Here is a 25,848-nt window from a genome sequence, read left to right as displayed (position 1 = left end):
ATGCTGGTACCTGAAGCCAGCAAGTCTCAGCGGTTCGCTAAAGGCCCTCGATGTAGTACCTGGGTAGCACTGCTTGTTATTCAGGGCCCAGGGGCTCTTCAGTTAGCAGGTACTATATGCTACCAGGACTGGGTTTTTCCCTTCAGGGCAGCACATTCCCTTCTGGCCCACGGTGTGTATAGAAGTGTCGTCTGGGAGCCAGGGCCTGGAACAGGGGTCTCACAACTCTGATCGGTGCCCCATCTTGCTGCAGCTGGGCTGGTATCCTACAGGCAAAACAAAGCCCTCCCCACTCTTCCCTCTCCTCTTCTCTCCTCTCCTCAAGTGGAGATAAGGGGTCTCCTTTAGAGTCGTGAGCTGTGCAGCCTGGGGTTAGGGGAGGGGTGAATCCCTTGGCTGCCCCAGCTGCTGTCTCAATATGTCACATGGCCCCCAATCCACTGTCTCTGGGCCTAATTCAGCACAAGGACTCACCTAAGAATTGCAGTTCTTATGGCCTAGACTGCCTTTCAACTTTCTTAGAGACCCAGAGCACTTTAGCCCATGGTGGCAAGGTTTGTGGGAACTCAACTTTGGATGACTGGGATTGGCACTTCTCCTCTAGCTAGGGCTGGATTAAATGCTCCCACCTTGTGCAGGCATTAGCCGAGTTTGGTCTGGTTTTCTTTTCTGCTCGATGCTCTCTGCACCACGGTGCTGCTGATGGGTGTATGGGAGGGATGGCATCAGTGACTCAGACTGTTTTTTATCTCTTCAGTACCTGTTTCAGTGAAATGAAGTTTAAACCAGGTACTGTGAGTGCTCACCTGATTTTTGGTTCTTATAAAGGTGTTTTTTCTGTATAGATAGTTGTTAACTTGTCATCCTTGTGGGTGGTGCTATCAGTGGAACCTTCTATTCTACTATCTTGCTTCACCCTCCCTGTCCTTTTTAAGGCTGAATGACATTCCATTGTATGTATATATTATATTTCGTTTATTCATTTTTCTGTTGATGGACATTTGGGTTGCTTCTGCCTTTTGGCTATTGTGAAAAATGCTGCTATGAACATAAGTGTACAACAAGTATCTCTTCTAGATTCTGTTTTCAGTTATCTTGGTTATATACCCAGAAGTAGCATTGCTGTATTTTCATTTGTGTGTGTGTGTGAAGTGTAGCATACCTTCAGAAGAGTGCAAAAATAGAAATGAATAACTCAAATGAATTTTACAAATTGAATATTCATGTAACAAGTTATTATCCAGAAGGCTCTCCAACTCCTACTCCTTCCCAACTACCACCCCTTCCCTCTTCTCCGTATTCAACCACTATTTACATTTCTAAACGTTATAGTTAAGTTTGCATATTTCGGGACATTTTATAAATTGACTCAATCAAAATGTAGTTTTTTTGTGCCTGGCATATTTCATTCATACATGTATTTGTAAAATTCACCCCTATGATTGATTGCATGTAGCTGTAATTCATTTGCTTTAATTACAATATACTATCTATTGTATAAATATAGTGCACAGTTTCAAATCAATTCTATTCTTGATGGATATTTGAATTGTTTTGAGTTTAGAGATATTTCAAATGATGCTTCTATGAACATTCTTATACATGTCTCAGTGCAAATTTCTATAAGGTATGTATATATTTCTATAAGGTGTGTATATAAAAGTAAAAATCTTAAGTCACATGGGTACGTACAAATTCAGTATCAACTGTATTTTAAAGAGTGTGTACCAATTTACAGTCTAATCAGCAGAGTATTAGTTGCTCCATATTCTTGCCAATATTTGGTATTTTTCATCTTTTTCATCATAGTCATTCTGCAGTAAAATTTTATTATCGTTTTAATTTGCACTTTCCTACTTCCTAAGGCGGAAGAGCAAGTTTACATATGCTTACTGGTCATTTGAATGCCCTCTTATAGTGAAGTGTCCATTTAAATCTCCAGCAGTTTTTATTAGGTTGTCTAACTTTATTGTTTATTTGTGCAAGTTTTTACATTTTCTATATATAAGCCTTTTGTCAGTTATTTGTGTTACAAATAATTTTTGCCATGCCATGCCTTGGGTGTTCACTATATTAACCTATTTATGCCTGGGACTGAATTTTTTTGAATTTTTGCAGTCAGACCTTGGTGATGACCTTGAGCAGTAGGATGTAAATAACTCCCACATGCTTAGAGTTCCAATAATGGAACACTAGGTGTAAGTGGGTTTTAATGGTGTCTATTTTTCAAGCATTTATTTTAAATTCATGCTTTTCATTCCTTTTTAATAAATATTTTTCTATTTGAATTTCCTTAGTTCGTGCAGATAGTTTTCCATGTTATCCTGTAGACACGTTATTGATTTGCCTTTGATTTTTAGATGTGGAATTTGAGTTTGCATATGGTGAGGGGATCTAAGTTTACTTTATTTCCCATATAATGTCCACTGACCCAACAACAGTTATGGAAGAGATTGTCTTTTCCTCACTGCTCTGCAGTGTCTCCTTTGTCCATATATGTGCAAGTCTATTTTTTTCACTCTATTCTGTCCCTTTTGTTTATTCATCTGATCCAGTGTCAATAGAACATTCCCTTTATTGTTGTAGCTTTACAATGGACCTTTATATCCAGTAAATCAAGTCCTCTGAACTATATCTTCAACATTGTTTTATACTATTCTTGGCTTTTTGCGTTTCAACGTAAGTTTTAGAATTAGCTTATCGAGTTCCAACAACACAGTCTATTGATATTTCATTGAAATTGCATTGACTATTTGTTAATTACATTTTTATTGAGACATAATTCAAATAACATGAAATTCATCATTTTAAAGTATATACTTCAGTGATTTTTTAGTTTATTCACAATGTTGTATGACCATGACCACAAATTCCAGACACTTTCATCATCCTAAACCTTATACCTGTTAGAAGTGACTTCCAATTCTCCTCTTCTTCAATATCATGGCAACAAACATACTTTTTGTATTTATGTATTGCCTATTCTTGAAATATTATATAAATGGAATAGCACACTATATATCTTTTGTATATGTCTTCTTTCACTTTGCATTATGCTTTCAAGCTTTATCCATGTTGTAACATGTATTAATACTCCATTTATTTATGGCTAACTAATATTCCATTACATGACTATACCCAGTTGTGTTTATTCATTCTTCAATTGATGAACATTTGGATTGGCTCCACATTTAACTATTATGAATAATATTGCTAAAATATTTATGTACAACTTTTTGTGTGAACATATGCTTCCATTTCTCTTGTCTATATACCTGGTAGTGGAATTTATAGATCATAGTGTGTTAGTATATGTTCAACCATATGAGTAACTGTCAGACTTTTTCCACAGCACCTGCACCATTTTGCATCTTCATCCACAATATATGATGGCTCAAATTTCACGACATCTTTACAAAGACTTCTTATTTTCCTTTTCTTAAAAAAGATTATAGCCATTTGATATAGATTGTGTATTTGTCTCCTCCAAATCTCATGTTGAAATTTGATCCCCAATGGTAGAAGTGGGGCCTAAAGGCAGGTGTTTGGGTCATGGTGTGAATCCCTCATGAATGGTTTAGTGCCATCCTTGGGGTAATGAGTGAGTTCTCACTCCATTAGTTCCTGTGAGAACTGATTGTTACAAGGACCCTGGACCCTCCTTCTCTCTCTCTCTTCTTTCCTCTCTCACCATGTGATGCCAGGTCCCCTTCACCTTCCATCATGAGTGGAAGTACCCAGAAGCAGATGTTGGTGTCATGCTTCTTTTACAGCCTGCAGAAGTGTGAACCAAATAAACTTTTTCACCATAAATTACCCAGCCTCAGGTATTCCTTTATAGCATGTAAATGAATTAAGACAGAAAATTGATACTGAGAAGTGGAGCATTGCTATAAAGATATGGGAAAATGTGGAAGCAGCTTTGGAACTGAGTAATGAGAATAGGTTGGAAGAGTTTGGAGGGCTCAAAAGAAGACAGAAAAATGAGGGAAAGTTCAGAACTTACTAAAGTCTGGTTAAGTGGTTGTGTCTAAAATGCTTATACAAATAAGAACAGTAGGCTGGGTGTGGTGGCTCACACCCGTAATCCTAACTCTTTGGGAGGCCAAGTTGGAAGGATCACCTGAGCCCAGGAAGTCAAGGCCAGCCTGGACAACATAGTAGGACCCTGTTCCCCCCCCCAAAAAAAAAAGAAGATTAGCTGGATGCAATGGTAAACACCTGTAGCCCCAGCTACTCAGAAGGCTGAGGCAGGAGATTCATTTGTACTTGGGAGGTTGAGGCTGCAATAAGCCATGGTTGTGCCACTGCACTCCAGCCTGTGTGACAAAGTGAGAGCCTGTCTCAAATAAAAAATTTTTAAAAAAAGACAAAAGTGAAGGCCACGCTGATGAGGTCTCAAATGAAAATAAGGAAGTTATTGGGAACTTGAGCAAAGATCACCCTTGTAATGACTTGAGCAAAGACTTTGGCTGTATTGTGGCTGTGCTTTGTGGAAAGCCAAACTTAAGAGTGATGGCCTAGAGTATCGGGCAGAACAAATTTCTAAGCAGCACAAAGCTCAATAATTGGTGCGGGTGCTTCTAATGGCCTATAATTAAATATGGGAGCAAAGGAATCACCTAAAGTTGGACTCTATAATTAAAAGGGGAACAGAGTGCAAACTTTTGGAAAATTTGTAGCCAGGCCATGAGATAAAGAGGGAAAAAAGCATTCCCAAGACAGTAATCTGAGGGTGCTATGGATCAATCAATTACTAGGGAGATAAGCATGACTAAAAGGGAGATGGTTGGTAATACTCAAGACAATGGCAAAAAGGCCCCAGACATTTCAGAAAACTTTTTCAAGGCCACCACTCTTTTCATAGGCCCAGGGGCCTAAGAAGACAGAATGGTTTCAGGGTCCAAGCCCAGGATGCTGTTCAATGCATCCCGGCTGCTCCAGCTCCAGCTCCAGTCCAGAGGGTATGAGTGGCGGCTTCCATGTGGTGATAAGGGTACAGATAGGCAGAATGCAAGAGTGATGGAGGTTTGGTAGCTTCTACCTAGATTTCAGAAGATGTAGGGGAAAATCTGGGTGCTCAGGAAGAAGCCTGTTGCAGGGGTGAGCCCTTGCAGAAAAATTCTACTAAGGCAATGCCAAGTGGAAATGTGGGATTGGAGTCCCCATGGAAAGTCCCCACTGGGATACTGTCTAGTAGAGTTGTGGGAACTGGGAATGGGGCCACAGCCCTTCAGATCCCAGAATGGTAGACCCACCAGCAGCATGTGAAACTGCTTTTGCAAACATTATAATAGTGAGATAAACCTAGTATGGCTGACTCCTTGTTTCTAGCCTCACAGGCTGATTGCCCTCGCTCATTCCTGGGCATAGACAAAGCTAGCCATGGGAAGAATTTATAGTTTAGCTTTGAAGCAAGGATGATGACAGTCTCTCTCTAAAACTGACTCCTTCCTTGTTCAGGGGCTTAAACTGCCTTCATAAGACTAATGAAAGGTCACAGGATTATAGGAGGGCCTTGAATTCTGCTAAAATGTAGGCATAGTTAAATGATAACCAGTCATTGTTTCCTAGCTTGCCTTTCTATAATCTGTTACTGCTTAAAAGTCATAAAGCCAGTGGTCACAAGATTTGTAACTTCTTCAGTTACTCCTATAGATAATAGGTGACATCACATGAGATTGGTCTTTTGAGATGACTTTCATACTTCTGCATTCTGGCAACTTATTGACTCCACCTGGACCCTTAACACATAATTTAACTCATTCTGTGGCCCCAAAACAGAGGCTGATGTAGTGCACAAGGATTGTTTTCACATTCCTATAGTTTCATTCCCAGTCAATCAGCAGAACCCATTCCCTAGCACTCAACCTGTTAAAGTATCCATAAAACCCTAGCCCCTGAGTTCCTGGGGTAGCTTATTTGAGTAATTACTCCTGTCTGTCCACTTCACCAGCACTATGATTATTAAACTTTTCTGCAAAAAACTGCTGTTCTCAGTGCATTGGCTTTCCTAGGAAGCAGGCAAGATGAACTCATCAGGTGATCGATTACATGTGCGCTCTCAGCCTGGAAAACCCACAGTCGTTAGATTCCAACTGTGAGAGCAGCCATATGGGTTATGACCAGCAAAATGATGGGGACAGGGCTGCTTGAGGCTTTGGGTGTGCCCTGGATGCAAGATATGGAGTCATATCTTATTAATTTAAGAGAAAATTTAAAACTCTTTCTCTTGCCTGATTGCCCTGGCCAGAACTTCCAACACTATGTTGAATAGGAGTGGTGAGAGAGGGCATCCTTGTGTGTGTGTTTTTTTTTTTTTTTTTTTTTTTTTTTTGAGATGGAGTTTCACTCTTGTTGCGCAGGCTGGAGTGCAATAGCACTATCTCGGCTCACCGCAACCTCTGCCTCCCAGGTTCAAGTGAGATTCTCCTGCCTCAGCCTCCCTAGTAGCTGGGATTATAGGTATGTGCCACCACGCCCAGCCAATTTTGTGTTTTTAGTAAAGACAGGGTCTCTCCATGTTGGTCAGGCTGGTCTTGAACTCCCGAACTCAGGAGATCCGCCCACCTCGGCCTCCCAAAGTGCTGGGATTACAGGCGTGAGTCACTGCGCCCAGCCACATCTCTGTCTTGTGCCAGTTTTCAAAGGGAATGCTTCCAGTTTTTGCCTATTCAGTATGATATTGGCTGTGGGTTTGTCATAAATAGCTCTTATTATTTTGAGATATGTCCCATCAATACCGAATTTATTGAGAGTTTTTAGCATGAAGGGCTGTTGAATTTTGTCAAAGGCCTTTTCTGCATCTATTGAGATAATCATGTGGTTTTTGTCTTTGATTCTGTTTATATGATGTATTACATTCATTGATTTGCGTATGTTGAACCAGCTTTGCATCCCAGGGATGAAGCCCACTTGATCATGGTGGATAAGCTTTTTGATGTGCTGCTGAATTCGGTTTGCCAGTATTTTATTAAGGATTTTTGCATCGATGTTCATCAGGGATATTGGTCTAAAATTCTCTTTTTTTGTTGTTGTTGTTGTTTTGTCTCTGCCAGTCTTTGGTATCAGGATGATGTTGGCCTCATAAAACGAGTTAGGGAGGATTCCCTCTTTTTCTATTGATTGGAATAGTTTCAGAAGGAATGGTACCAGCTCCTCTTTGTACCCCTGGTAGAATTCGGCTGTTAATCTGTCTGGTCCTGGACTTTTTTTTTTTTTGGTTGGTAGGCTATTAATTATTGCCTCAATTTCAGAACCTGTAATTGGTCTATTCAGGGATTCCACTTCTTCCTGGATTAATCTTGTGAGGGTGTATGTGTCCTGGAATTTATCCATTTCTTCTAGATTTTCTAGTTTATTTGTGTTGAGGTGTTTATAGTTTTCTCTGATGGTAATTTGTATTTCTGTGAGATCGGTGGTGATATCCCCTTTATCATTTTTATTGTGTCTATTTGATTCTTCTCTCTTTTCTTCTTTATTAGTCTTGCTAGCGGTCTATCAATTTTGTTGATCTTTTCAAAAAACCAGCTTCTGGATTTGTTGATTTTTTTGAAGGGATTTTTGTGTCTCTATCTCCTTCAGCTCTGCTCTGATCTTAGTTATTTCTTGCCTTCTGCTAGCTTTTGAATGTGTTTGCTCTTGCTTCTCTAGTTCTTTTAATTGTGATGTTAGGGTGTCAATTTTAGATCTTTCCTGCTTTCTCTTGTGGGCATTTAGTGCTATAAATTTCCCTCTACACACTGCTTAAAATGTGTCCCAGAGATTCTGGTATGTTGAAATACTAACATTTTCTAATCCTTTGTTTCCTTGAAGAATTTATTGTTTAATCCCTCCTTTCTTCCAATATACATGCCACTTCTGTTACATACTAATTTCTCATTTAAGTGTAGTTTTCTTCTGTTACACTATTTTCTTCTCTCTCTCCTCTCTCTCTCTCTCTTTCTCTCTCTCTCTCTCTCACACACACACACACACAGACATGCCCTCCCCTCCAATATTACGTTTTTGTTTATATCTTTATAATGTGTTTTGAAAACTAATGGCCAAAATGGACCCTTTGAAAAATTGTTTTGATTGTTCTTCATCATATTTCCATGGATCCGCTAAAAATCCAGTTGTTATTTGAAGTGAAATTCCACTTAATTTAAAAGAAAATTTGGTAAGAATTGACATCTGAACCATATTGAATCCTTGCATGCCACCGTTATGTACATATTTATTTTACACTATCTTTTGGCAGATAATAAAGATATAAATAGAATTTTCTTCAAATAGGTCTTACACAGTAATTAGACTTACTACTAGTTACCTTATGGGTTTTCTGAGAAAAGAGTATTTTAAATTTTAATTGTTTTCTAATTACACACACACTTTGGTCTGAATATTTGCTTAGGTTATATATTTAGAAACTTAAATCATCTTTGATTAAAGACATTTTTTGTTCCTTTCTGATCCCTATTCCTTTTCTTCTTTTGTACTAGGTAAAAACTTTTATTGCAATGTTGAAAAGGTATGAGAATGACCATCTGTATCTGCTTGCTGGCTTTAAATAATGCACCTAGTATTTTACTATTAAGTGTTGTGTTCATGTAAGATTTTGATAGATACCATTGATAGAGTTAAAGAAGTTTACAGTTGTTAGAATTATATATACTAATTTTATTAAAAGATTTTTCTGCATCTAATAGATGCAGAGAATATTATTTTATTTTCTTTACCTCTTTTAATTTTTTAGTAAATTTTCTAATACTAAACCATCCTTAATTTTTAGGATAAATCATCCTTGTGTTACATTTTTAAAATACATTGCTGGATTATGTTAGGTAATAAAATATTGAGTCTTTTAGACCTATGTTTCTGAGGCTGGCCTATTGTTGTCTTATAAAATAAGCAGAAGAAACACCTTCATTTTCTGCTCTCTGAAAATGTTTGAATAAAGACAGGAATTATCTATTCCTGGAGGTTTTGCAAAGCACGCCTAATGACACCTTATCAACCTCATACTTTTAGAAAGAAATAGTTTTATATTAATCCAATATATTTAATGTTTGTAAGACTGTTTTGAACAATTGAGTAAGCCCTAATCCAGTTTTATTAATCCATATTTAACTTAAAACTTTTCCATTTCATTTTGGTTTTCCCATTTAGTGGCATCAAGTTGTTCATAATATGTTGTTATAAATTTAAAAGTTCCTACCAAAGCAATACTATGACCCCCTTTTTACACTAATACTAATAATATTTGATTGTGCCTTCTATTTATTCAACATTGCCAGAAATTTCTATATCTTAGTATTTCAGGTTTTGAAATCCTCTCTATTGTTTCTTTGTCTTTTCTTTGAATTAGTGTCTGCTCTTCTATTTATTTTTTTTCTTTTTTTTTTTTTAGTTTATATTAATGTTATTTGTCTAACTTTTCAAAGTGAATACTTGCCTCAGTAATTTTCAATCTTTCTTTTTTCCAAATACATTCATCTTAGGCTATAAAGGTCCTTCTAAATACTACTTTTTCTTCATTCTACAGGTTTTGGTTTATAGTGGTTTTACTGTTCTTCAGTTATAAGTATTTAATAATCTCCATTATGGTTTCTAATTTAGATCATTATTTTTTAAAAAATTTGTTCCTATAGGTGTTTTTAATTCCCACATACAGCAGTTGCACACATAGGCTTTATTTGGGTGACACATTGGTTGACAGGTTTGCATGCAAGGGAAGTCCCTCACAGCATGATATTGCCCAAGGCTATGGTACAGGACAACCATCCAGAAGAGGAATAGGACACAAGGACTCCCAGGGGAGAGGAGAATTAAAGATGGGGTTCATGTGATGGGGTGATGTCACTCAGCAGCACTTTGGGGAATCACTGGGTCAGAGAATTTTGAAGGGCAGCAGTGGCTTGGGGCCTGTATAGCCACAGGATTTATCTTATCTAGGGCTAACAGATGTGCAGTTTCACAGGATATGCAAAGCAGGCAGACTCTAAATGGCTAAAAATCTGCTTATTTGGGGTATGTTTAAAACAATGGGATGTGTAAAAATTTGAGTGTGGTGCCAGAGAGCATTTGAGCTAACGAGTCTCAGCCTGCTGTGAAGAAATAAACAACGTAGGGGCCAATATACAGAGGACATCTTCGGCTCATTTATGTAGCAAGTTTTAAAAAGGCATATGCATTAGTTCAATATGCCATGTTGCATGAACTGCTATGCTTAGCTCTTTACCAATGAGCATCATACTGAATCGTTTATACTTTAAGTCTGTTGCACTAATTCTTAAGCAACTCTTTTAAACTCTAGTAATAATTTCACAATGAATGATAATAAGGCAGTTCCCAGGTAGCTACGGCCAAGATCTGTTTTTTCCATATGAGGCAACATCGCTGAAATGTAAATTGTTGGAGGGGAAAGAATTACAGTGCTACATCATCTGATTTAATGTTTCATTTTAAAAATGAAGAAATTGAGTCACAGATAACCTAAACAATTTGTTTACAGTAACATAGTTAACTAGTGACAGTACTCAACTAGGATCCAGGTTTCTTGGTTGTCAAACAGTTTTCCTACTCTACCATAACAGGCCAAATCTAGCATTTGTGCTAATAATTTTATAAATAGAATCTACCAATTGTCTTCCTCCAACAATGATGCATTTGCTTTTCATACATTCCTCATTTTGTCTTTATCAAAACCTCGTGTTACAGATGATGGAAAGAGACTAAAAATGTAAACAGAAATAAAACCAGGACTAGCATATAGGTGTCCATTCCCAAACCCTTCCTCTCTGTGCTACGTAATGGTGATAGTGGGGATAGAGCTATAGTTGATAGATATATAGTTAATGCTACATTGCAATGCTGAAATTTTATAATGACCAGCATTTTTCCTTACTAAATCAAAGTGTTATTTGAAAAAAGTAACAGTGAACAATTCTATCAGTTTTATTTCATTCTTAGCAATGGGTGATAATTTCATTAGGTTTTTTTTTATGAGTATTGTGCTCTGTAACAACTTTATCCTCACAAGAAAGAGAGAGCATGTATGAGGTATGAGAGATGCACACTGTGAGCCTGTTTCTTTATGTTCATTGTTGTTTTGTTTTTCAGACAAAGAAGAATAATAGAGAGCATTTACCATGTACTTTTATCACTAACTCTTATGACCCAGTCTTTTAAACATGTCAGCCTTTGTAAACATGTGTTTAACTACTATCTCAGTTATAAAATTGAAGTGGGAAATGCTTTCAGGTTACTCTGATGTTCTTTTTAGGATTTAAGCACATTTTCTTCCTCAAATGATATTATAACCAAATGCAAGTCCAGCTGCTCACTTCCTGAGAAGCCAATCACACAAGAGGTGAAGTGTGGTGAAAGGAAAGCAGCTTTATTAACTAAACACTAGCTGTTGAGAAATGCCTAAGTGCATGCCTCCAAAAGACCATTTCAAATCTTAGCTTTGGTAAGGAGTTTAAGAAAAGAAACTTGGTATGACAAACATACTTGAGGAGTGAGGGATACAGGGACTACACGTCTCATTCCAATGGCTGTCTTGAGTTATTGTCCAGCTGGAGTGCGAACTGGTGCCATTTCAACAATGACTGAGTCATAGATTTACTGCTTTGAGGTAATCTGTAGAAGGGGAGGATTCCATAGTTGAGTCTCTATGCCCGGTTCATTTGAAGATTAGCCCCTGGAATTTCTAAGCTAGCACATTAGATAAAGCAGCACAGTGAAAGGAGTGTCCAGTGGGAAGGGAGGGAAACAAAGAGTTTCAAAAAGAAAAAGAAGTTTTAAAATTCATTTTGAAGCTAAGATACTTTAAGATAGTTATCTTTAAAGCTAATTTCAGCTCCTCAAATTAAAAAAAAAAAAGCTGACTATACTGTAAGCACAAAATTTACATTTATATGCAGATATGAGGAAAGCAAGAGAATCTGCTGTGAAAGGTGAATATTTCAGAAATATTTGTAGTATGCATATTTCAAAGTAAGTTATGCTGATAACATGTCAATCTTGGAACATAGATCACCTGTAACTAAAGCACTTCACTGAGTCATGTTAATTTTATAGAATAAGGTATTCTTTTCTTAGTTTATTACTCTTCATTTATTGCTTCTTGTACGAAATGTTCCACAAGAAAAATAACACTGATGACCAGGCAACAGCATTTCATAAGTGTCTCTGACATTAATCAGTGTGCTTGAATCCAAGGAGCTATTATTTTAGACACATTTAAATCCTGATTGCATTTTATTCTGCCTTGGCAATGTTCACAATGTGATCTTCATTAGAATGTATTTTAAGCTTTCACATGCTGGCATGGCCATTATTTGTATTCTGCACCATGGGCAGTAAATCATGTGGAAGGTGCCTAGATGCAGAGTTCCAGGGTCCAAAATTTGCCTTCTTTTGGTTTTCATTTTGTTCTTTAATATTTCTCTTGAACTGAAAGGAGGTTCAGAATATAACTGTCTCTGAGAACTAAGCACAGTAATGAGAATCTCAGATTCCTACCATTTTTAAATGAATTTGAAGATGTCTACTCTGCTCCTCTAGTACCTTCACTTTAGTGAGCCAACAAAAGGTAGTTTGAATATATCCACATATCTTGGTTCATGTCAGAGCTTTGCAGAATTACTTCTATTGCTTTGAGTATTTTGAGAAAATGCTAAAGGGCCTGATGTCTTGCAGTTCTTACTACCACCTGCACATGTGTGTCCCTGACCAGGAAGTTCTTTTAACTAACTTCAGAAAAGGGCCTGAAGCCCTCACACTTATTCATTCCCCTTAGTATTATGGAACTCTAATACAAGGAGCCAATTATGGTGAGTTTTCCATTTAAAAACATGTGAATTAGGTCAAGTTTGGCATCCAGACCTAAGTTCCCATAGCAGGTACCCTTTTTTTCTGCTTACCTTATTTTTTTGTGCCTTATATATGGCACATTCTACTGTGTCACATAATGTTGAAAATCATGGCATTTAGAATCAAATACTTCAGTTAGTATTTGAGGCCATAGGCTCTTGGACCCCCAAAAGTTTACTAAAAGTCACTTGTGTGAAAGAAAAATATCTTGGGGCTCCAAAATCACTAAGCTAAAGAGAAAAGTCAGGCTGGAAACTGCTTAGGGCAACCCTGCCTCCCATTCTATTCAAAGTTACCCCTCTGCTCACTGTCATAAATGCATATCTGATTGCCTCCTTTGGAGAGGCTAGTCAGAAACTCACAAGAATGCAACCATTTACCTGTTATCTGCCTATGACCTGGAAGCCTCCTCCTTGCTTTGAGTTGTCCTGCCTTTCCAGACCGAACCAATGTTCATCTTACATATGTTGATCGATGTCTCATGTCTCCCTAAAATGCATAAAAACAAACTGTGTTCTGACCTCCTTGGGCACATGTCCTCAAGACCTCCTGTGGCTGTGTCACAGGCACGTGTCTTTAACCTTGGTAAAATAAACTTTCTAAATTAACTGAGACCTGTCTCAGATTTTCGGGGTTCACACTTGCACGAGGCATGTTAATAGGAGAAAAGAAATGTAAATGTATTTAATGTGTAGACATGAGAGACTTCAGAATGAAGATCCAACTTTCCAATAAGTAACAGAAACTTGTATACCATCTTGAAATTACAGAAAGAGTGTAAACTAAAAGTATGTCAAAAAACAGATTTTAGTGGCAAGGCAGGTTATAGGAGGAAGAAAGGAAGAGGCTTGGCTAGATGAAGATGAAGTCTCTCTCAAAGGGAATAGATAGTAAATGTTTCTTTTCAGGTTTCTTAAGGTGTGAGACTCTCAGTCTTTCCTGGATCTAGGAAAGATGTGGAAAGCAGAGGTATGGCTTCATTAATGGAAACGCTCTACAAATACAAATTTTTCCCACCAGAAAACAGCTTTCCAAGGCCACTTCTGTTCGCTGGCCAATTGGTAGCCATTTCAAAATATGTCAAAAAATATATCTGGGGGTAAAATTTTTTAATTTCCTTCAAATTTGACTACTAGCTCCCCACTTACAAGCTTATGACCTGAAGCAGTGGTTTTTAATGGGGTAATTTTGTACCTTGCCTGATTCCTCAGTGGGGCTACGAGTATATTTGGCATTATCATGTGTATTCGTCAGGGTTCTCTAGAGGGACAGAACTAATAGGATAGATGTATGTATGAAAGCGAGTTTATGAAGGAGTATTGACTCACACACTCACAAGGTGAAGTCCCACAATAGGCCACCTGCAAGCTGAGGAGCAAGGAAGTCCGTCTGAGTCCCAAAACCTCAAAAGTAGGGAAGCCGACAGTGCACACTTCAGTCTGTGACCTAAGGCCCGAGAGCCTCTGGCAAACCACTGGTGTAGGTCTAAGAGTCCAAAAGCTGAAGAACTTGGATTCCGATATTTGAGGGCAGAAGCATCCAGCATGGGAGAAAGATGAAGGCTGGAACACTCAGCAAGTCTGCTCTTCCATCTTCTCCTGCCTGCTTTACTGTAGCCATGCTGGCAGCTGATTAGATGGTGCCCACGTAGATTGAGGGTGAGTCTGCCATTCCCAGTCCACTGACTCAAATGTTTATCTCCTTTGTCAACACCCTCACATACACACCCAGGAACAACACTTTGCCTTCTTCAATTCAACCTAGTTGACACTCAATATTAAGCATCACATCTGGAGATATTTTTGATTGTCATAAATATACATGGGTTTTGAAGTCAGAAAGACTTTGGACCTCAGTCCAGATTTCTTGGATAAAGGAGTGTGGTGACCTTGGGCAGATTACTCTAGTCTCTGATCCTCATATTTTTTGAAGGTCAAACTAACCAAATTTTAAAAACACCTTAATCAATGTCTGGTACATGATAGGCACTTGATAAATGTTCACTTCCGTTCTTGTCTCCAAACATCTACCCACATCTATCCTGTTCCAAGGGAGACTAGACAAATAAATATTGTTTTCTAGAGTGCCATACTCTACAAAAAGAATCATAATAGATCACACAGGGGAAATGGTGACCTAGATAATACAGAGGGCTGCAAATCCTCATTGTACTTAGACTGGGAAAATATCTCTGCTACCTTTGAGTATATGTCTCCCTATATTAAGTATAAGGATGATGTGGTAAACTGACAATCATTAGAGATTCCACCTTAGAACAGTCACAGAATGAAGATCAGAAAAGCAATGTAGTGATTACAAACAAAAATTTTAAATAGAATAAACAGGTTTAGAAAATTTGGCAATGGGGAAAACATTATTGTGAAATATCTGATTTTGTTTTCTGTATTATGTACACACATATACAGATACAATTACAGGTTGAGCACTCTGAGTCTAAAAATCCCAAATCCAAAACTTTTTGCGTGCTCATGTAACACTTAAAGGAAATGCTCTTTGGAGCATTTCAGATTTCAGATTTCTGGATCAGGTATACCGAACCTTTAAGTATAATGCAAATATTCCAAACTCTGGGACAGTCTTAAATTTGAACACTTCCGTTCCAAGCATTTTAAATAAGGGATACTCAACTTGTATATACATATGCATACATACACACATATACATGTATCTACATATGTATACATTGTGTGTGTGTGTGTGTTTGTAAAGCCATAATGTAAAATTCACTTCTTTTGTGGTAGAAAAATTTCGAAAAACACTACATTATATTTGGATTTTAGGATTTGGTTTTTATTTCTAACAGGATGTATTCACAATACGCTACTCATAATGTCTTACCCAGTCAGTCCCCTTTGTGATCACTGCCATCAAATTCTAGGGTGACTAGGCAACATTGGAGTAGGGCAGTCTGTGAGCATAAAACACAATGTAAGTGTTTCAGTGAAAAGGATCATATATTTATTTTTGGTGCTCTACTTTCCTATGACAATATTCTAAATAAAGTAGACCGTCAATAAATAAATGTTTATTTTATTTCAGGAAGTAGTATAATAACAGGTGAAACACCACTCTGATGCCTTCAGAACCATGTCCTACCACCTGCAGAAAAACTTATGTGCTGGCTTAACAGATTTTGAAAAAAACAATCCTCATTTTAATTTTCATTTTCTCTTCTAGAAGGGTTAATAATTGGTAGACCAGGGATATAACCCAAAATAGTGCCTTTAGATATCAGATATTTTTTTGAAACAAGTTCTCACTCTGTCTCCGAGGCTGGAGTACAGTGGCATGATCATGGCTTACTGCAGCCTTGACCTCCCTGGGCTCAGGTGATCCTCCCACCTCAGCCTCCCACATAGTTGGGACCACAGGCATGCACCACCACACCTGGCTAATTTTTTTCTATTTTTTTGTAGAGACTGGGTTTCATCATGTTGCCCACACTGGTCTCAAACACTTGAGCTCATGCGATCCACCAGCCTCATCCTCCCAAAGTGTTGGGATTACAGGCATAAGCCATCATGCGCAGCCTAGATATCAGATTTTAACAGGATAGAGAAATGTGACCCAGATGATAGTATACATAACTAAAACAAAGGATGTAATGACTAAATTCGAATGACTAGAATGTGAATGACTAAAACAACAAAAAAATGCTATTTAATGGGATAATGTCAACTTGAAATGGAGTAATGTTAACCTAAAAGGAGATCTCCAGCGACATGCCAGTATGAATGATATAAATAGCAAGTTGGTAGATACCACAAATCTGGGTTGGGGGGTGATGGTTTGGCTTTGTGTCCCCACCCAAATGTCATCTCGAATTGTAATCCCCACATGTCAAGGAAGGGTCCTGGTGGGAGGTCATTGGATAAAGGGGGCAGTTCCCCCATGCTCTTCTTGTGACAGTAAGGGAGTTCTCATGAGATCTGATGTGTTTTAAAAGTAGCAGTTTCCCCTGTATCCTCTCTCTTTTCTGCTGCCATGTAAGACATGATTTGCTTCCCTTTCACCTTCCTCCATGGTTGTAAGTTTCCTGATGCCTCCCCAGCCATATGGAACTGTGGGTCAATTAAACTTCCTTTCTTTATAAATTACTCAGTCTCAGGTAATATCTTTATAGCAGTGTGAAAACAGACTAATACTGGGAGAAAATGTTTTAAATGATAAAATCAGAATCCCTATGAGTTATCACAGACTGGTAAATGACAAGTGAAATCTAACATGATAAATTATAATAGGGATAAGTATAAGGTCTGGTATTTGGATCCAAAAAGCCAACTATACAAATACAGCAAGTGAAAGACATGACTTAGCAACAATGCATATATTTAAAAAAGGAAAAAAGAAAAAGTGAAAAAAAGAAAAGAAAAAGACTTGAATATTTTAGCTTAAAATGAATTCAAAATGAGTCCACACTTAAAATTTGAATTATAATTAGGTTATAATTAATACTGGGTTATAGTTTATGTTAATTACAACTATAGTATTTTAAATAAAGGAGCTGACAATCTTTCACAGACCATAACTGAGTATAGTACTCAGTTCTGTGAGCCGTTAAAAGTTTGTTTATATGAAAGCAGTCAACTGATGAAAGAATTTGAAACCATTTTATATGAAGAACAGGTAAAGGAACTAGAAATGTTCAATCTGAAAAAGAAGAGCTAATGGATGAATACTTAAATTCCTTATGTTAAACTCCCAAAGAAGAAATTGGAGCTGTTGGGTGAAAGTTACCACATGTCAGCTTTCACCCTGGTGAAGGTTACCAAATATAGGGAAAAGTTTTGCTGTCTCTGGAAGTTGTAAGTTCCTGGGTAAAAAGAAAGAGTGAAGTATTCACTTGGAATCCAAAAAATCACTTTGCAGGAATGTCGCAAATTGGATTAAAGTGTCGGAATGTTTTACTATACAATGACCTTCAAGGTCCTTTTCAACCTTCGAAGTAAATAATTTTAAAAATAATTACTGTATATACTATACATCATTTTGTGACTTTAGGATTGTCCTTAAATTTTTTTTTTAAGGGAGAATGTAAAAACTCCACAGGATTACAAATCCTTACATTAAACATTTTAAATTATATATATTAGTTGATACTGTTTTGGCATCAAGCAAACTTAAAACTCATAGTAGTATAAATGTGTATTTTAAAGGAATAAGTATAACAAACCCCAAGATAAACATCAAGTACTCACATGAATACTAATATGTCTCTGATCCCTAAGAGATTTAAAGGGACAAAATTCAGTATGAGTATTTTCAAAATATCTGTATAGTTTTTTTCACACATATAAAAAACTAAAGGTATAGCAGATTATTTTTTCACTTTTTATTTTGGTTTTGGCTAAATGCAACCTGAATCCTCAACTTCAGACTGATCTACTGGGAGCAAATTTGAGATGGCTGCAGATATCCAGATGTTCTATTTGTTTGGTGGCTGGCAAACAGCCCTTTTACTTCAAATACTGCCCACTTTGGCAGACTAGTTTGTTGATTACAAAGAAAAATCCCATTAGGACCACTCCTAATAAGATGATAGTCTTTAGATTATTCATCATTAAAACAACAAAAACAATACGTAAATCACCAAAAAGTTGAATTACCAAAGTACTGCTGAATTTTTGTCATTTATTTACAAATTCCCCTGTGAACAGGCTCTTTGTTGTCATTTGTTTGCTTTGGCAGGCCACTTATCAAAACAGAGAGTCTAAAAAAGCATCCCAAATAAAATGACTGGTTCCACTAATCACGTCCTCAACAGTATTGTTCATTCTTACATTTCTAACCACCTTTATCACTGCTTCTGGGAAAGTGACTATATAGTATCTAGGCAGTAAGGGATCCTTTAATGTATCATAGCACAGTTTGGCACACCAAACCCTAGTGTAACATCCAATCATCATGAAACATTAATCCTTAAAATATTAGGTCGTCAAAATAAAACATTTATCCACAACGGTGTACATACAAATACATGAATTAATGATTTCCAGAAGCTATGTGTTTGGTGCAGTTTAAAAGTCACAGCTATAAATATCAAAAGGCAACAGAAAATGGTAGCAATAAGTGAACACAAATGCCCCAATATATTGCTTTTATTTTGGTAATTTCATGCACATTTGCATTTAAATAATTTTTTTAAGGTAAAAAGAGATAATCCGGCCAGGTGCGGTGGCTCACTCCTATAATCCCAGCACTTTAGGAGGCCGAGACGGGTGGATCACGAGGTCAGGAGATCGAGACCATCCTGGCTAACACGGTGAAACCTCGTCTCTACTAAAAATACAAAAAAAATTAGCCGAGCATGGTGGCGGGCACCTGTAGTCCCAGCTACTCGGGAGGCTGAGGCAGGAGAATGGTGTGAACCCGGGAGGCGGAGCTTGAAGTGAGTCGAGATCGCCTCACTGCACTCCAGCCTGGGTGAGGGAGCGAGACTATGCCTCAAAAAAAAAAAAAAAAAAATCCTGCAACATCATATGTTGTCTGTTACGCTATAGAAGACAATCATATTTTCAAATATTCCTTCAGTCACTTTCTCATCATTATTAGTGGACAGTATTAGTTCTATTTTGATCATATAATGTATCACAGAATATCACAAGTGCAAACAAGGATGAAGAGAAAATGAACGTTATGTGCATTTGTAAAATGCCACAGCAACTATTCATTTGTTACTTGGTCACCTTTTCTCTGGCCAGGAGAAGCTAGGGCCTTAAGCTTCACAGAAAAGTTGGTCTGTCTTCCGTTTTACACATATGAGAGACTCTATGCACACACAGGCACGCATAAACACATTCATAAATTATTTTAATCAAACATAAAGCATTTAACCTGTAAAAGCAAACTGTAGGAAAAACAAAAGGTGAGTTACTCATTTCAATCTAGGAAAGAATGTCATATCTTTCTTTGAAAAGTGAGGAATATAACAAAGGGCCATAGAGTGAGTTTTTTTCCAAATAAAAATACGCTTGTGGGTTCTTTAAATATTATCTTAGCTCAAAGTAGCTCTATAAAGCATTCAAGTATTCCTAGGGGTGGAATATGATAATATGTGAATTCTTTAACAGTGTTTTAGCTGGTCATGTAATTCGTTATTATGATGAGGAAATTAAATCAACATATTCATGCTGTTTTTCTTATAAAGATAAAAGGATGTCCAGTTTGAATCATTGTCAAGTTGTCATTTTTGAGGAGAAATCGCATTACATAATCCTCACTTTCAGTGCTCAAAATCAATCTTTTACTTATAACAAATTAGGGGAGAAGTAAGTGGCTTTTCTCAGTTGAGACTTGTTTCTACATGTCTAAATATTGAGCTATTCAGGGTGATGATAAACTCCACGAAAAAGAGCTGAAGGCCTTAGACACATGTAAGACCTTTGTGTACATGGTTTTCAAGAATCAGCTTATTTAATTTTAAAGTTCTGTTTCTGTGTCTCTGATAAGAGGGTAGGAGAGATTTCTGTATTTTGTAATAATCTTTATAATTTGTTTTAAGTCCTTTAGTTACTTTTCCTATGGAATCTGTGATCAATTTAATTCTGCAATGAAAAATATTAGGGTATGTGGTTCACTGAACACAGGATATGACCTGCAGTCGACACAAAGTAAGTTAAGAATCCAATGCCCCTATCAAAATGAGTACAGAACATTCATACGTGTATGAATATCTTTCTCATATCGCATCACTCTCACACTGACTGCTCTCCTGCCTCTCACTTCCACCTTTTATACGCCTTATGATGACATTGCACCAACACAGATTATCCAGGATAATCTCCCTATTTTAAGGTTAGTTGATTAGCAATCTTAATTCTTCTTTGCCATGTGAAATAATATATTCATGTTTTCTAGGGATTAGGACACGTACATCTTCAGTGACCATTATTCTGTCTACCACACCTGCCAATAACTACATGGGTGAGCTTGGAAATGGATCCTTTCACAGTGGTGACTTCAGATGAGCTCCCAGCGCTGGCTTACGTCTTTAGTGCAGCTTTGTGAGAGACCCTAAAGCAGAGGTCCCAGCTGAGCTGTACCCAGATTCCTGACCCACAGAAACTATGAGATAATAAATGTGCATTACTTTAACTGCTAAATTCTGGTAATTTGTTACACAGCAATAGATAACCAATACAGTACTTAAAACTAAATTATTGTTTTTATTTGCACATTTTACCTAGGTTTTATTTTTGCATCCATTTAATTAAAAATAAATGTACCTTATTGATTTCAGGTTGTGGAAATTACAGGTTACATTTAAGTTATTCAAACCAATAGTTGGAATGATCAATTACCATAGTGTTTATAATGAAAAGCTCCAATGTACTACCCTCACATAGTAATTATATGAAATCAACAATAAAAATCACTCTTAGCTACAGACTGATTCTCAGAATATGATTACAGTATAGGAAGATGATCAGCCAGAAAAAAAGGCATGGTAACCTAGCCACACCACAATGCTTATAATTATAAAGAAATTATAGTGCATTCAACTGAAATTTTAGCTGCTGGAATCAAATTAATGTGTTGCTAGTTACATTTTCACTTCCTTCAAAATCAAGGATGTTTTCTCTTTTTTATAAAACAGGGAGCACCAAGAGATGAAATTACCATAAAAACTAAAAAGCTGATTTATCTTGCAGTGTTTTTTGGTATATTCAATGGGTGATATGTATACCAACTGATCTGTAACTGACTCACTTAACTGGTTAAACCATAGAAATAATGAGTGAAGTTAATTTCCCTAGATAGAACAGAAACTCAAGACTCTTTAGCACTATGTTCCTCTCTGCCAAATGAATACTGTTTTTTTAAAATAAATAATAGATATTAACAAGCTTTGCCATTCACTAGTGAGAAGCTATAAATTTGTATATGTCCATATGTATGTATTTTGTGTTAACTATTCAGAGAGACTGCCTGTTTAATGCCAATCAGTTGGGTTTCACTGTTACTTCTGGGTAATGAAGAATAATCATATAAATGGTTTTATAAATTGAAACTAGTACGTGCTAAGCATGTTTTCATATATTAATTAACACCCCTATTCAGTAGGTATAATTATTCCCATTTTATAGATGGGGAAATTGAGGCAGAGAAAGACTAAGCAACTTGCTTAATATCACATAGCTAGCAATTGCCGGTGCTAGGATTCAAATTCTGTTTATCCCCTATACTACACAAGAGTTCCAAGAGTTTTAATAGTCTTAATTGTTCTAAAATTCAGATGTCTAAGTAGAAAAACTATATTTATTAGTGTTATGAATTGTGTCCCCCCCCCCAAAAATTCATATGTTGAATATCTAAACTCCAGTACTTCTGAATGTGACCTTATTTAATTAGTTGAAATGAGCTCACTAGGGAGGCCCCTGATCCAATATGATTGCTCTTCTTATAAACAGCAGAAATTTGGACAAAGGCAGACACACACAGAGGGGATACAATGTGAAGAGACACAGGGACAAGACAGCTATCCACATGCCCAGGAGAAAGGCCTAGAACAGATTATTGCCCCATAGCCCTCAGAAAGAACCAACCCTGCCAATATCTTTCTTTCGGGCTTCTAGCCTTCAGAACTGTGAAGCTAAATTTCTGTTGTGTAAGCCATCCAGTCTGTGGTACTTTGTTAAGGTAGCCCTAGCAAACTAATATGATGAGTATCACTTTCTTCTAGGTGGTAATAGAAATAAGGAAATTTCTCTGAGAAGACTCTATGACTGTCAAATGCTGAGCCTACACTGTTTTCTAGTGAATTTTTAAGTTTTATTTCAGTTGGTGGTTTCATGCATTACTTTATCGAAGCACGTGAGGCAGTGGTTCAAGTAAGCAAACTCCAGTTACCAAGTCAAGGTGGTCGAATCCTATGGATGGGAGTACGGCATCACAGCCACCGGGGCGCGGGCTGACAAGAGGAGCTGGCCTGAACTTCCGGACCTTTGGGCCTTCCAGGAGAATTGGATTCCAGCCTCACCAGGAGCTGAAGTCATAGCCTCAAAGCCTGAGAAGAGTGTGGCATCATCTGTCTTTATCACCATGGCACTCCCGCGCCGTGATGTAGCTGTGGTTGAGGAAGGGAGGCAGATGGTTTGTGAGGCCTGGTGTGGCCTCCCCTGGGAGGCTCCTGTTCCCATGAAGGCACCCAGAGCTGGCTTACAGGGGAAGCCCAGCCCCTGGGCACCCCCTGGCAGGGCTGCAGCGACAGTGCCAGCTGCACCTCTGCAGCTCTCCAATGAAGGATGCTCACTCCCTCCTCCTGACCTGGACCTCGTCCCACCCCCACCACCGCCCCCTCCGGTGCTCCTGCGTTCTGAAGAAGAGACTCCTGTTCCAATGGGGGCCTCACTCATTGCAGACTTAGAGCAGCTGCACCTGCCCCTGTCCCCACTCCGACCACAGGCCCCGGCAGAAGGACCTTCAGTCCAGCCTGGACCCCGTCCCCTCATGCCTGGGGAGGAAGAGCTTTCGCCTCCCCGAGCAGAGCCTGTTGAGAGATAGTTGTCCACAGACATCTGTGCCTTCTGCCACAAAACATGTCCCCCTAGGAGCTGACTGTGGAGGCCATGAAGAGGCCGTACCATGCCCAGTGCTTCACGTGGCACACCTGCCTCCGCCAGCTGGCTGGGCAGAGCTTCTAGCAGGATGGGTGACCCCTCTGTGAACTCTGCTACCAGGACACGCTGGAGAAGTGCGGCAAGTGTGGTGAGATGGTCTGGGAGTACATCATCAGGGCCCTGGGCCAGGCCTTCCACCCCTCCTGCTTCATGTGTGTGACCTGCACCCGGTGCATCGAAGATGAGCTTTGCCCTGGGCAGCCAAAACGAGGTGTACTGCCTGGACGACTTCTACAAGAAATTCTCCCCCGTATGCAGCATCTGTGAGAATCCCATCATTCCTTGGGATGGGAAAGATGCCTTCAAAATCAAGTGCATGGGAAGAAACTTCCATGAAAATTGCTACAGGTGTGAGGACTGTAGGATCCTCCTGTCTGTGGAGTCCAGGGACAAAGGCTGTTTATCCCCTGGACAACCATCTCTTCTGCAAGCAGTGCCACAAGAAACAGAGTGCTGCTGGGTGCTGCTGAGAGCGCCGCTGGGTGTTGGGCAGTGAGGGGACCACTAACCTTGGCTGGGGCCCATTCCTGACTTGGTTTCCCTTCCTGACCTGCTCTTGCACTCTTTCCTTCTGAGCTTCCATGGGGACCAGCCTGTCCAGGACACAGCGGGGCTGAGCGCCCCCAGAACTTCCACTCTACCCTCTGGGCACCAGAAGGCTCCTGGACCATGAGTGTCACCCCCAGAATTCCCTGCTGGCCCCACCCCTCTTCCAGGGGGAAGGTGGGGGGAGTCTGGCCAGGGGAACTTAGACCCCTAGTATTGACTGTAGCTGTCTGGTAGGGGTGCCAGGAACAGTCCAGCTTGCAGGGTTGAGCCATTTGAGGAAAAACTCCAAGATCCCTTAAAAAGTGCTTTTTAGGCTGTCCACGGTGGCTCATACCTGTAATCCCGGCACTTTGGGAGTCCGAGGCGGGCGGAGAAGCATTTTCCACATTCAACCCTGCCAACCGATGTCCCACAGGACATGCCCTTATTCGAGCTGCTTCTTTTGATTCCGCTTTTATATTAAAGGGTAGAAATGGAAATGGGAGTGTGAAGGCAATGCTGCTCCTGCCTAGGCTCCACTAGCGGGGTATGAAGAAGTGAAGGAATGGGTGAGCAGTAAGAGGAAATATTGCTTCTCTTGTTCTGAGGCCTTCAAAGATTCTAATAGGCCTCTTCCCACTTCCCCTGCATTCCCTTGCTCAGAGCAATACCCATGTTCCTCATCTATCACCACCACCCCCATAAGTGCTTGCAAGGCCACGACACCAGGCCCACTCCGACCATCACTACTGGCAGCACCTGGAATCCTTCCCCTCTTCCTCCACCACTACAATTTCTACTCTTCCTCCTCTATCATACCAGCTCTAAATTTAAACCCAGTAGGAAAAAAAAAAAAAGACCTGCACATACCCATATTTCCAAACATACAGGGGCCATTAGGATATACAAAATATTATAGTATCTGTCCCTCTCCCCAACAAAAGTTAAGGTGTTTGCTCCCCAACAACCCCCCTCTTATTTTGTACTCTTGTCCCAGGTAAACCAAGTCCTTACTGTTTGTCACATCTCTGAGAAAAATTTCTGATATGGTAAGATTATTTTTGTTGTTCACCCCTTATCTCACCATACTCATTCCAAGAAGACGTCCAGATCTTTCCCCTGCCTTATCTTAGGGGAGGTTTATGCTTCCAGCCTGTATTTGGTTTTCTTTAATCCTGGACATCTTGACAGAATTATGCTGACAGAAGAGTGACTTAGAAAACAGAAAGAAAAGGAGATTTCTGCTCATGATACCTAAGCACCCCTTACTCTATGCAAAGACCCCAGAAGAAGGCAGGGACCCACAGGAGAATGGCTACATGGTGCATGTAAGGAGGCTGGACCCTAGGCATCAAGGCTTCCACCATCAGCAGACATTTCCATCTCCCACTGGCCCCAGAGCAGCAGAAATGCCCACCTTCAAGGTACTATGTGGACTTGGACAATGAGTGTAGGGGGAACTCATTGTCTAAGTCCACACAGCACCTTGCCCCCATTCTTGGGTAACTCCTTAGAAGAGGAGGGGCCCTCCCATAGTGAATGAGATTGAACTTTTCTTCACTTCAGTGGGATGAAGGGCAGATGCGGATTTAAGCTGCCACCTCTGAGCAAACCTGCCCTGAGATACACACTACACAGAAGGCACAACAGTCAAATGAACATTCTTTATTACTAGTTAGGACCAGAAAGTCCCTGACAAACATTGATTTTGGTGAGCTGGGTGGGATTTCATTGGGAAACTCAAGGACATCTTTAGCTTGGACTGAAGGCAGATCTAACCAACCACCCCTGGGTTCCACCCTGGCTCCTTCCTTGCCTT

At 39.0% G+C, this 25,848-nt stretch overlaps 1 pseudogene; it reads left to right on the top strand.

The window, feature by feature from the left end:
- On the top strand, positions 1 to 23,971 carry LOC100428615 (filamin-binding LIM protein 1 pseudogene; annotated as a pseudogene).
- Positions 23,972 to 25,848: the final 1,877 nt, after the last annotated feature.

The sequence above is a fragment of the Macaca mulatta genome, chromosome X, assembly GCF_049350105.2.
Source record: "Macaca mulatta isolate MMU2019108-1 chromosome X, T2T-MMU8v2.0, whole genome shotgun sequence".
Lineage (NCBI taxonomy): Eukaryota > Metazoa > Chordata > Mammalia > Primates > Cercopithecidae > Macaca > Macaca mulatta.
The sequence above is the reverse complement of the archived record's forward strand: the minus strand, read 5'-3'. Positions and strand labels throughout refer to the sequence as shown.